Source organism: Erythrolamprus reginae, chromosome Z, assembly GCF_031021105.1.
Source record: "Erythrolamprus reginae isolate rEryReg1 chromosome Z, rEryReg1.hap1, whole genome shotgun sequence".
NCBI lineage: Eukaryota > Metazoa > Chordata > Lepidosauria > Squamata > Dipsadidae > Erythrolamprus > Erythrolamprus reginae.
Genome location: NC_091963.1, coordinates 139874611 through 139887999, shown reverse-complemented (window position 1 = coordinate 139887999; position 13389 = coordinate 139874611). Strand labels below are relative to the sequence as shown.

The 13389-nt window shown below is 38.0% G+C and overlaps 1 pseudogene; it reads left to right on the top strand.

Moving 5' to 3' along the window:
* The first annotated feature begins 12441 nt into the window (after positions 1-12441).
* Positions 12442-13389, top strand: LOC139154168 (olfactory receptor 11G2-like; annotated as a pseudogene).

Below are 13389 nucleotides of genomic sequence, written 5' to 3'. Positions count from 1 at the left end.
TCAAAAATAGTAGAAGAAATATATGAACAAAAATTATGAATATATGATTATATGAACAAAAAACCAACATGCACAATCTAAACCAAAGGCATGCTTCTTTCATAAAACAGTGTTTATGTCACATTGAAAAGAAAAATGCTAGTGTCCAAGCTGGACTAGGTTACTACATGAATTTCATAATGCCCACCCAACTGACCAGAAAGGTGAATTCTAGTCCTATATATTTCAACTGTTATAAGATACTTAAACAAAGAATTTGAGAAAAATCTTATCAGATTACCAGTTGAGTGCAGACTAGATGAATCAGTTCATGTCCTAGAAGATATGACAGAGGACATAATATAATTCAAAATCTTGATAAGGCTAGAGAAATAGGCTGAAAGTAATAGAATTAAATTTAGCAAAGGAAAGTTCACTTAGGGAACATATAAATGATCAGTTATAGGATAGAGAATATCTGATTTAGTAATTGCTGGTGACCTTGGATGGAGATTGAATATAAATGCATTTTATGTAGCTTCAAAAAAAAAAGGCAATAATAATTTGCTTAAACAATGGATCGACCTATATATATAAGATTAGACACAAATCTAGTATAAAACTTTTCCTTTTTACTTCAAATGCTACAAGAGATATTGGATGTATAAAGATAAAATTTCACTTTTAGTTCCAAATCTCTATACTGTGATAAATTCAACGCTGGCTTCTCTCTATCTATACGACTAATCTTGATCTAAGGTAATGAGCGAATAAAGTTAAAATTAGTTCACATTCTCAACACAACTTCATTGTACACTCGCCCACCCTCTTCTTCTCTTTTCTTTCTTCACCTCTTTTTTCTCTTCCCCTCTTTTTCTCTCTATCTTTATTTTTTCCTTTCATATTTTCTTTCTCTTACTTTTTCGTAAGCCTATAAGCTTACTGAATGCTATAATATATATATATATATATATATATATATATATATATATATATATATATATATATATATATATGTAGATTGTTCTGAGTTCGGGTTTTGCCCTGTGTAATGTTTTGCATGTCTATGCGACGTTTCGGTAAAATCACATTTACCATCATCAGGCTGGAGTTCCAATCTCTGTGTTTTTGCAAATGAATATTAGCAACTGACATTTCTTCTTAGCATGTAGTGTGGGGGTGGAGATTTGCTTTGAATGTAGCAAATAGATTGGGTGACTATGCTTCCGTGATCTGATTGGTTGGTGTAATCATGGTTATAGAAGGAATGGCATGAAGATTATGAAGTGTTTTGTTTAAGTCTGATTTCCAAATATAAAATTCTAAAATCATAATAATTAAAGGATTGACATATTGATTATAATGAAGTTTTTATTTTGTTTAAGGCTGGTTTCCAAATCTCTGGCAGACGTGAGGTATCATCCCGTTTATTTAAACAAAAAGATCTTTTTTCAATTTCAATAGCTTCTAGAGAGATTCTTTTATATAAATTCTCTGTTTTGTGGAGTAATTTAGTTTTTTCAAAGTCAATTTCGTGCCCTGTTCTTTTAATGTGCTGGACAAGGGAGGAGGTCTTCTCCTGTTTCTTGACTGCATTCATATGTTCTGCCATGCGCTGGCTCACTCTTCGGTTAGTTTGTCCAATGTATGTGGCTGCACATGTTTTGCAAGGGATTTCATAGATACCTTGGTATTCTAATTGGATTTTATCTTTGGGGCTCCTTAGGATATTAGATATTTTTTGGTTAGTGCAAAATGAGGTTTTGATGTTATGTTTTTGTAGAATTTTACTAATTTTATCCGTGGTGCCTTTGATGTAAGGAAGGATGGTGGTGCCATTGTCCTGTTCTTGATCTTGTTTTTTGGGGGGTGTCTCTTTATTGATTAGGTTTGTTATTGTTTTCTCTTTGAATCCATTAGAAATTAGTACATCTTTGAGTTTGTTCAATTCAGTTTTTAAGTGCTCATGGTCAGCTAAGCGTTTGGTTCTGGTGATGAGAGTTTTGGCCACTGAGGTGATTTGTGCGGGGTGGTGGTGTGAGTGTGCATTTAGATAACGGTTGGTATGGGTTTTCTTTTGGTAGATAGTATGTCCTAGGCTGCCATTGGGTTTTTTATAGACCAGTACATCTAGAAAGGGAAGTTGATCATTGATTTCTGTTTCCATAGTAAACTGTATTTTGGGGTGTAGGCTGTTGAGATGAGTGAGGAAATTGTCTAGTTTTTCTTTACCATGTGGCCAAATTACAAAGGTATCATCAACATATCTCAGCCAAAGTTTGGGTTTGTATTTGGCTTGCTCTAAAGCATTATTTTCGAAATATTCCATATAGAGGTTGGCTATGACAGGTGATAGAGGTGATCCCATGGGGGCTCCCTCTATTTGTTTATATCTTTGTTCATTATAGATGAAGTATGTATTGGTCAGGCAGTGGTTGGTAAGGTCTAGGATATATTTGGGGGGTTTGTGTTTGTCTTGGATAGCTGTCAAGGCTTCTGTAATAGGTATTTGTGTGAACAGGGACACGACATCGAAACTTACAAGTAGGTCATCGGGTTGTAGGTTTTGTTTTTTAATTATTTGTATAAAGTGGGATGAATTTTGAACATATGAGGTAATAGTTTCTGTATATGGTTGAAGGTATTTGGCTAAAAATTTGGCAAGGTTTTGTAGAGGGGAGCCTATAGAACTGACTATTGGCCTGAGAGGTATTCCTTCTTTGTGTATTTTTGGAAGGCCATAGAGTTTTGGACATATGGAAGATTTTTCTCTGGGGATGATTTTTTGCTGGATTTCTTCGCTGATGGGAGAGGCCTTGATTTTAGATTTGGTGGTTTTTTCTAGGTAGGTGGTAGGATCTGTGCTTAGGAGTTTGTAGGCCGGATTTTTTAGAAGATTTGTCATTTTTTCCTTGTATTCTGCTGTGTTCATTACTATAGTGGAGTTTCCTTTATCAGCTGGAAGGATTATTATATCCTGGTTTTTCTTTAGATTGATAAGTGCCTCTCTTTCTTCCTGCTGTATGTTGCTTTTTGGAGGTTTACTAGAGCACAGAATATTAGTGACTTGGAGTCTAATTTTGTTAGCAGTATCTGGGTTGATTTTATGTAAAGTTGTTTCAATTCCACATATGATATTTTCAGTTGGTATTCGTCTTGGAGTTATTGCAAAATTAAATCCTTTTGAAAGAATATTGGTTTCTGTAGTGGTGAGTATCTTGTCTGATATGTTATGTACTGTTTTGGTCATAAGTTGTTGTGGAGGGCTGGGTTTTTGCTGTACCTCTAGTATTTGGAGTTTCTTATTATGTGTGTCTGTTTTGTATTGGGTTTCTGTATATATATATATATACTGTTTTGTTAAAGATCCTATTACCAACTGTTATGATTGTTTTTTATGTTTTGTGTATTTGTAAATAAAAAAAAATTTTTTTTAAAAAGGCAAGTGAACCTTCCGACTGTTAAAACACACACACACACACACACACTTCTAATGTCCAAGCAGGTCTTTGGTTACTATATGAATTTCATAATGTCCACATGGATACCACAAATTTTGTGTCCCATATTCTTCAATTCTAAAGAAATATCCTATACAGACAGATGTAAAAATTAAAATCTTAATAATGCTAAAGAAAACTGAAAGTGACAAAATGAAATTTAAGAGAGAAGCTCATTTATGAAACATGAACAAATGTTTTAGAATGTTTTTAATATTAGATTTGCTACACTGTCACTATTTCGTTGTGAGCCGCCCCAAGTCTGGGGAGAGGGGCGGCATACAAGTCTAATAAATTAAATTAAATTAAACATAGGATAGAGAATATCTGAATAATGTGATCTTGGAATAATAAATAGAGGCTGAATATAAGATTGTATTTTATGTGGCTTTTAAAAGAGCAAGTGAATCTTTAGTCTCCAAATATATAGGTGTGAATTACAATTTTTCATTCAAAGGTTTTGAGTAATATATCCACCTCTAGAAAATACATTTCAAAATGACATCAGATAAATTGATATACGAGGGTTATTTGGAAAGTAAGGTTACAAGGCATGTAGCTCTCATGGGGGAAGTTGTAATTACTATTATGTAGCGGAAAGCCAGCAAAGAGAATGAGCAGTGGTCAGTAGATCATCGATTCGCGTTGTCGTGAAGGTTAGAGATGAGCGTCCTCATTCCATTTCCCTCCAAGTGTGAAGTGCACACTGTACTGTGCTACCTGAATGTTGCAATGGGTGCCCAAGGTGATTACTGAAGTGCATACAATTGATTGAATCAGTGTCACCCAAAAATTTCTTGACCATTTCGAGATTGAAGGCAATGCTTTTCTCAACTGTATAATGACTTGGGCTTATATTCCAGAGAGCAAACATCAATCAATATAGTGGTGCCATACCCATTCTCCTTCAGCCAAAAAATTCAAAACTGAACAATCAGCGAGAAAAATCTTGGGCACCTATCGCAGCAGCAATCAGGCAGCATATTATAGCATGCACTTTGCACTTGGAGGGAAATGGAATGAGGACATTCATCTCTAACCACCACAGTGCTAGTCGATGATCTACTGACCATTGGCACTGCTCATTCTGATGGCTTCCTGCTGCACGATAGTAATACTAACTTCCCCCGTGAACATTGCCCGCAAGAGCTAAGTGCCTTGTAACCTTACTTACTAAGTCTTCGGAGAGGGGCAGCATACAAATCTAATAAATAATAATAATAATAATAATAATAATAATAATAATAATAGTAGTAGTAGTAGTAGTAGTAGTAGTTGTTGTTGTTATTATTATTATTATTATTATTATTATTATTATTATTATTATTATTATTACTACTACTACTACTACTACTACTACTTTCCGGATAACCCTCGTATATCCAGAGATGGTCAGGTTTTCCCACAAAGAGAGGCTGAAGGAATTGAGCCTGTGTGTCATTAGGAGAGAGATGGGCAGCAGGGGCAGTGCACGCATGCGCAGGGAGAGGCCATTGTATTATGGGTGTCAGCACACACACAGACACAGACACATAATATACACAATATACAAAGTACAAATCCAATATTAAAAACAGTATTTAAAACTCTTATAATAAAAAAACAATCATACAATCGAAATAGACCATACATAAATCATAATAGCTGAGGGGTATATCAATTTCCCCATGCCTGGCGACATAGGTGGGCATCTTGGGGGCATCATAGGTGCCCTCTTTTGGCACCTGAGCACAAAAAGGTTTGCCATCATTGGCCTAGACTGACTACATAAACACAAGAGGGCTAGGTCTAGGTCTCTCTCTCACTCTCTCACTCTCTCACTCTCCCTCCTCCCACCTCCCTCTCTCCTCCCCCTCCCTCCCCCTGTCTCTCTCCTTCTCTCTCTCTTTCCTTCCCATCTTCTCCAAACATGGAGCAAACTATTAGTATAATTCAATTGACAGAAACATTTTCATTTGAAGGCTAGCATCTACATCTGAAGTCCGAGTTTGCGGAGAGGGGCGGCATACAAATCTAATAAATTATTATTATTATTATTATTATTATTATTATTATTATTATTATCATCATCATCATCATCATCATTATCATCATCATCTCGGGGGGGGGGGGGGTGAAGCTCCTGATAACTTAACAAGTGAAAGCATGAAATTAGAGAATGGAGAATCAGGATGAGACAAAAAATATTATTTTGAAATATAGAAATAGGGTTCTATCTTTAAAAAAAATTCCTTCAATAAGTTTGCATGAAAGTGCTGAGAATTTCATTAAAAAGGGACATAATATTGCTAGCCGTATCACCTGCCTCTGAATAGTACATAAGAACATAAGAAGAGCCCTGCTGAATCAGGCCAAAGCCCATCGAGTCCAGCATTCTGTGTCACACAGTGGCCCACCAATTGTCCATGGGGATCTTGAGCAGAAAGAGAAGGCAAAACCCTCCCTTTCCCTTGACCCCCAACAAATGGTACCCAAGGGAATCCTATCTGTCTCAACCAAGATAGAGGTGGCATTTGGACATCCGTTTCAATAACCATCTTTACACTTGGCATCCATGAATCTGTCTAATCCTGCCTTGAAACTATCCAGGCTGACAGCTGTCACCAATTACTCTCTGGGTGAAGAAGTATTTCCCTTTATTTGTCCTCTCTTACTTATGAGCTTCAGGGAGTGCCCCCTCGTCCCAGTATTGTATGAGAGAGAAAATAATTTTTCTCTTTTACACTTCGATCAAGTCACCTCTTAAACACCTCTTAAAGTACTTGATTAAACACCTCTTAAATTATTTGATGTTAATGAAACTGTTTATCATAGTTTGTGATGTTCCTTCTTATGATGGACTTAGTAAAAGCTAGAGAAGATGGGCAGAAATGATTTATTAAAATTCTTTGCAGAGAGATGAATAAATTTGAGAAGTGAGAGGTGAGGAGGCACAGAGGCTCTTTAAAACCTTCATCAGTGTCTTAGAATGCTGGCTATTTCTCTATATACGTGACTTTGATGGTCGCTTAAAACATGCATTACAGTACATCATTTATGAGGATTGGATGTAAAGGAAGACTCCATCTGCTGATGCTCACACATTGGATCTCCAGGTAGAATCAGGGCCCAGGTTTTTAGCTCTAAGATGTAACTTTCCTCATCTCTGTGACTTTCCCACAATATTCTTTCTTTGACCAGCTGCATCCTAAAATGACTTAGCACCCATTCACTCATTCTACATGTTCTCTCTTTCTTTCTTTCTCCCTCCCCCCTCTTTCCCTCCATCCCTCTCTCCCTCTCCCTCTCTCCCTCCACCCTCTCTCTTTCACACACACACACACAAACAAACAAACAAACACACACACACACACACACACACACAATGCCTGATCCTTTTCTGGTCTTTCCAGGCAAAAACTATGAGTCTGAGATACTGTATTTCTGTATTACAACAATAAAATGGCTAGTTTAAACTCTACACTTGTCAGTCTGGTTCTTCACGTCTGATTGTCCAAAAGTGCAGGACACAGAAGAAAAAATTGAATTACAAGAAGGCAGATTTCATGTGAATATTGGACAAAGGGTCAGCCTCATTTGATGTGTACAGCAAGAGGACTTGTTGATTCTTCAACTGAGCAATCTTCAGTGACTTTGTGGCTTTATGATTTTGATTCCGTTTTTGTAGAAAATAAAAAACACTGAGAATGAAGAGTGAATTTTCTTGGAGATAGTTAATGTATTCTTGTTAATGTATTAAAAAGAATAAAGGGAAATTTCCCATTTGGGAAATTAGGGAGTGACCATTGTGTTCTGATATATCACTGTTCAAATTCTGATAATATTTCCCTGGATAATGACTGTGTGAAGAACAACAGCCATTTTTGCAAGAAAACCATAGGACGGAAATTTCTACCCCAGCACCACTGTCATTAGAGACCATTTAATGTACATACATGCCTATTAACGAAGCTAATGAAGAGTAAACATCACAAGCTACACATATGTGGTACAGGCCTTGTTTGCTCTTTGTTGGTTAGAGAATTTCATTAATGTGAGAATAATAGTACACTGAGGTGGAGAAAATCATTCACAAGTGACTAAAATAGTTACTCATTTCTACATCACATTCTACATTCTAGAATGCAGCTGCGAGAGCAGTCATGGGCTTCCCCAGGTATGCTCATGTTACACCAACACTCCGCAGTCTGCATTGGTTGCCAATCAATTTCCGGTCACAATTCAAAGTGTTGGTTATGACCTATAAAGCCCTTTATGGCATCGGACCAGAATATCTCCGAGACCGCCTTCTGCTGCACGAATCCCAGCGACCGATTAGGCCCCACAGAGTTGGCCTTCTCCGGGTCCCGTCAACTAAACAATGTCAGTTGGCGGGCCCCAGGGGAAAAGCCTTCTCTGTGGTGGCCCCGACTCTCTGGAACCAGCTCCCCCCAGAGATTAGAACTGCCCCTACCCTCCTTGCCTTTCGTAAACTCCTCAAAACCCACCTTTGTCGTCAGGCATGGGGGAATTGAGATATCTCCCCCGGGCCTACGTAATTTATGTATAGTATGTTTGTAGGTATGTCTGCTTAAAAATGGGGGGTTTTTAAACTATTTTAAATTGTAAATTGTAAATTATTAGAATTGTCATGAACTGTTTTATTGTGTTTTGAGGTGCCCCGAGTCTACAGAAAGGGGCGGCATACAAATAAAATAGATAGATAGATAGATAGATAGATAGATAGATAGATAGATAGATAGATAGATAGATAGATAGATAGATAGATAAATCAATAAATCAATAAATTAATAAATTAATAAATTAATAAATTAATAAATCACTCCATTTCTTAATCCAGTGATCTATTTAAAGAATGATAAGTGAAGGAAACTGTGAGTAAGGGCCTGAGGATAATGAAGCAACAACTGAGGTAGGAGTATGTAGTATAAATACGAAGAAGAAAATCACTATATACTACAGTACAAAATAACTGGTTAAATTTTTATTTCATTTGTCCCTTTAAACCGCTCTGCAATAAATTGGAGTGGAAGGCATGAAAAAATAATGAGGGGTTTATTCACTTTGCTTCTTCATTGGCCACTAGGCATTTCTCTCCTTGACCATTGTCAGGAATGACACAATTTGAAAACACATGGGCACCATGCCAATATCAGAAAATATATAGCAGAAATGCCTAGAACAGGGGTGTCAAACTCAATTTCATTGAGGGCTGTATCAGGGTTGTGTTTGACCTCAATAGTCTGAAAGTGAAAAGGGGCTGTCAGCTATGACAGTCACCTGTAAACTTCTGACAGCAAAAACAGAGCCCAGGAGGGACACATGCTCCATTTTCGCTAACAGAAGTATTGTGGTCCAGTCTTTCAATGTTTCCGGAGAAGTCCTGTGGACAGATCTAAGTACCCTGGGGCCAGATCCAGCCCCTGGACCTTGAGATTGACACCCTGGTCTAGAATGATAGGACCATTTTCTATGAGCAGCATGTCACACTGCTGCCCACATCATCTTCCACTGTAATAGAGATAGCAAGTGCCTACATGGAAGGCCAAACTAAAAATGGCAAGATACAGTGAATGTGAAAACAAAAATGACCAGTTAGACCCAGATGCTGCATTTGATCGCACAAAATAGTGTTTGTTGATCCCAAAAAGAAAAAAAAAACACCTGCAGAGGAAATACTAACATTCAGCCACACAATTTTACTTTTCACATTTGGAACACATCTACCCATATCCTGGATATCATCTCTATATCTCTTTTATATTGTCTGGCTAAACTGTTGCCATATTTGCTGCTCTTTTTCAAGTCTTTATTATTTGGTGATGGTTCCTTTGTCAGGGCCAAACCAATGGCTGTCCTCCCTTTAGTATGTGGAGTGTTAACACTATTGTGTTAATTTCCTTTTATAGGAACAGCAGTCCTGTTACTATAAAAGGTGAAGATTTGCTCCTCTACAAATATGGAAATATATCATAGGCCCATGTGCAAATGATCTTTAGAAAGAATGAACAGGAGATATGGAAATTATGTGGTAACTGTAGGACCAATAAAAGCATGGTCATCAATAATTAATGAATATTGGAAAGTCCCAAAAATGAAGAGAAATACACACAAAAAAAGAAGTATGTTTCGTGAAAGTGTTGAATCATTGGCCTAATATGGGAGTGATATGGGAGTGATGTGGAAAGAAAGAGGGGTGTGGAGATTGAGAATAAAGAATGTATAAAAGAACTGTATTCTGTCCTGGCAAATTACCCTAGAGACACATGGACATTTTCCGTGGCCTCTTTGGTCTCAGTATGCATATTGATTTTGTTTAAAATAAAGTTTTCTCCCTTTTATTATCTTGAACTCCTGGAATTTTTCTTACACTGAGTGATGTTTTCTGCTTGTCATAATACTCTGTATTACAACTTTCAGGTTACTTATTTCTTCATCCATTGATGTGAATATACTGTATACTTTGCAGCTGATGCTTAACTGTAAGTGAAGAATGAAACCAGGGTTGGTTTCCCACCAGGCAAAATTATTTTTCATGAATTCACATGATACTAAAGTCAACAGGAGACATTCCTGGGTTTGATTTCCTTATTTAGTTTGTCTCCTTCTAAACCCAGGGGAGGTGGTTAAACACTTGACACCAGCTCAAAGAACCCTTGTTGCTATTTATTCTGGGTATTCACTCTTCCAAATGCTGTTGACATCCAAGAACCTTCTCCTGCATTATTTTTCAATTGTTAATAAGAATTTATAATGTTTCAATGGACGAGGAGAGTTCAACCAGGAATGCCAATTGATGCTTTAAACATGGATTTTTCTTCTTCTTCTTCCATGCAAGACATTTTGTCCAGGCTACTATTTTACTTTGTATTGCATAATATGATTCTACTTACTGGAAAAAATTACTCACTATTTGCAAGTACAGTCCAATATCATAGCACCAAAATATTTCTTTTTGTTGGGTTGACTTGTAATGACATTGGACTTTGCTTATAGCAATTATATCATCTTAGACAAGGTGGCCTCACCTGATTCCTCATTTGCAGTTGACAGTTGCCCTATCAGTGAAGGAGTGGAGCTAATGGTAAGTGATCATTACCTACATGAAGAGAAAACAGCAATATTATTTACCAGAGGCTTTCAAAATCTTTGAAAGATAGCTAAGGTATATAGGTCCACGGTTTAGATTCAACTCCAAAAGTAGTTTTTTCTATGTTTCCTCCATTCTTCCATTCCCACAAACTCTTAAACTATCATTAAGGTCTTGGAAACTAAATCATAAGAAGAATTGTTGCAGCAATTGGATACAGACAGTCTAGAGAAAAGAAAGATTAAGAAGCAGGGGTGGGCTTCCGCCTGGATGGGGGGAACGCAGTGGAATAGCAAAAATGGAGCTCCACCACAGAGCACCCAAACCGGACCAAAAGATGTTGAAAGAAAATGCAGGGCAACCTTTTTGGGCAGCCTCTGCATTCTTCCCAAAAGCGTTTGAAAACCCGAAGCTGGCGATTCTGCTACAAACAAAAGTGTCTAGGGAAGGTATAAGGAGATAAGATCTGGAATTAATTCTATGTGATCTGGGTTTCTGCCTCCCCTCCTTTCTGAATAGCAGTGATGGCAAACCTATGGCACGGGTGCCAGAGGTGGCACATGAAGCCATATCTGCTGGCATGCGAGCCATTGCTCTAGCTCAATTCCAACATCTATGTATGTGCTGGCCAGCTAATTTTTGGCTCACACAGAGGCTCTGGGAGGGTGTTTTTGACTTCCAGAAAGCCTCCAGGGGATGGGGGAGGGTGTTTTTATCCTCCCCCAGCTCCAGGGAAGCCATTGGAACCTGGGAAGGGTGAAACACGAGCCTACTGAGCCCACCAAAAGTTGAAAAACAGACAATTTTCGGCCTCCAGAGTACTTCTGGAGGGCAGGGGAAGCTGTTTGTGCCCCCTCCAGGCATTGAATTTTGGGCGTGGGCACTCATGCACACACGATAGTGTGCACACATCCTCACATGAAGGTTAAGATTGTTATGTGGAATGGAGCATTTTGGTATATTCACTTAGGCTGGGAAAGTAGCAGATCGTTGACTTTGAGTAAGTGATTATTTTGTGAGTGGCCATTTTAATCATGAAGGCACCTTTATGACAATGCTCAAAATGTGCTTTCAAAATTCTAAGTGAGATGATTCTGTCATTTCACTGTTCTATAGCTGTTCCATTATAGAATGTGGGTGAATTTGATGACCTGCTTGTTCTGAGTCCATTGATTATGGGTATTGTTTTGAGGTTCTTGGAAAATCCTTGGTCAAGTCACATGATCGTCCAGCTATTCCCACCTGGTCTCATGGCCAGCAAAACACTCCTACCTGGTCATGTGACAACCAAGCCACACCCACAAAATAAGCCACACCCACAGTGTGGTAGTAAAAAAAGTCCTTCAATGCTAGGAAGTCATGACAGCAGAATTCCAGTATTGTAGGGTAGAGTAGAGTAGAGTAGAATAGAATAGAATAGAATAGAATAGAATAGAATAGAATAGAATGAGCCAGAGATCATAGTTGGAGTCTGATGTGCTCCAAAATGCTGATTCCTTCATGATTGACTGTTTGTCTGAGGAGTTCTGTGTGAAACTGTTACTCTCTAAAAGTATTGAAGTGTTGGTTAGCCCTAATATTTATTTGATTTATTTATTTGACAGGCTGGTAAGAAGATTATAGTACTTCTTGATATTGACTGACTAAATGTGAATGACCTTTACTGTTTAATAGGACTGTGCTATTTATCTAAAAATAAACTATTTGATGCATTTCCATGAATCTGTTTGTGACTAGATCATTACTCATCATTTACTGGGTATCTACTGCAATCCCATGTTCCTAAACGCATGTCTCTAATAACTCAGGGGTAACTCCGATCACTTTTCCATAACAAAAATGTATGTTTTTGATTCGTTTTTCTGATTCCAGATGGAACTGTCTAATGGAACCACAGTCCAGGAATTCATTTTATTGGGTTTGGAGAGCGGGCAGGAAAAGCGGTTCTATCTTCTTATCCTTTTTAGTTTTACTTACACAATAACTTTGATTGAAAACATCACTATTATCATTCTGGTACATGTAGATGACCACTTGGCCCAGCTGCCCATGTACATCCTTTTGGGAAATTTCTCCTGATTGGAAATGTGCTATGTGACTACCACCATGCCTCGTATGATCTTTGATCTGGCTTGTCCTCAAAGAATCATCTCATTCCAGGCTTGTTTTCTTCAGTTCTACTTTTTCTTCTCATTTGGCAGCACTGAATCCTTATTCCTGTCAGCCATGGCTGTCGATCGATACTTGGCCATATGCCACCCACTCAGCTACCCAAAAATTATGTCTCCAAAAAATTGTTCCAAGCTTGTAGCTGGTTGCTGGATCGCTGGGTTCTTGGGATATGCTATCCCAGTGACTTTGATCTCCAGACTGTCCTTCTGTGGCTCCAACATCATTGACAATTTTGTGTGTGATCAAGGCCTCCTGTCCCTGGCTTGCCCGCCTTTTAAAAATGTTTCTTTTATTAGTCAGATTTCCATGAATATTTTGATTGTATTAGGCAACTTTGTCTTTGTCACCATTTCCTATGGCATTGTAATTGTCACACTGATCAAATCCTCTAACCAACACAGTAGAAAGAAAGCCTTCTCCACCATATCCTTCCATCTGGTGGTGGTGGTCCTTTTCTACGGTTCTGTGGCAGGAATGTACGTAGCTCCAAGTGGAGACGGTCAGTCACGCATCACTAAAATAGTCACGGTCTTCTATACCACCATTACACCCTTTCTCAACCCCATGATCTACTGTCTGAGGAATGATCAGGTGAAGGAGGCTCTGGGGAGGTTGCTGAGAAGGATGGAGCAAAGGCTGTGGGAATAA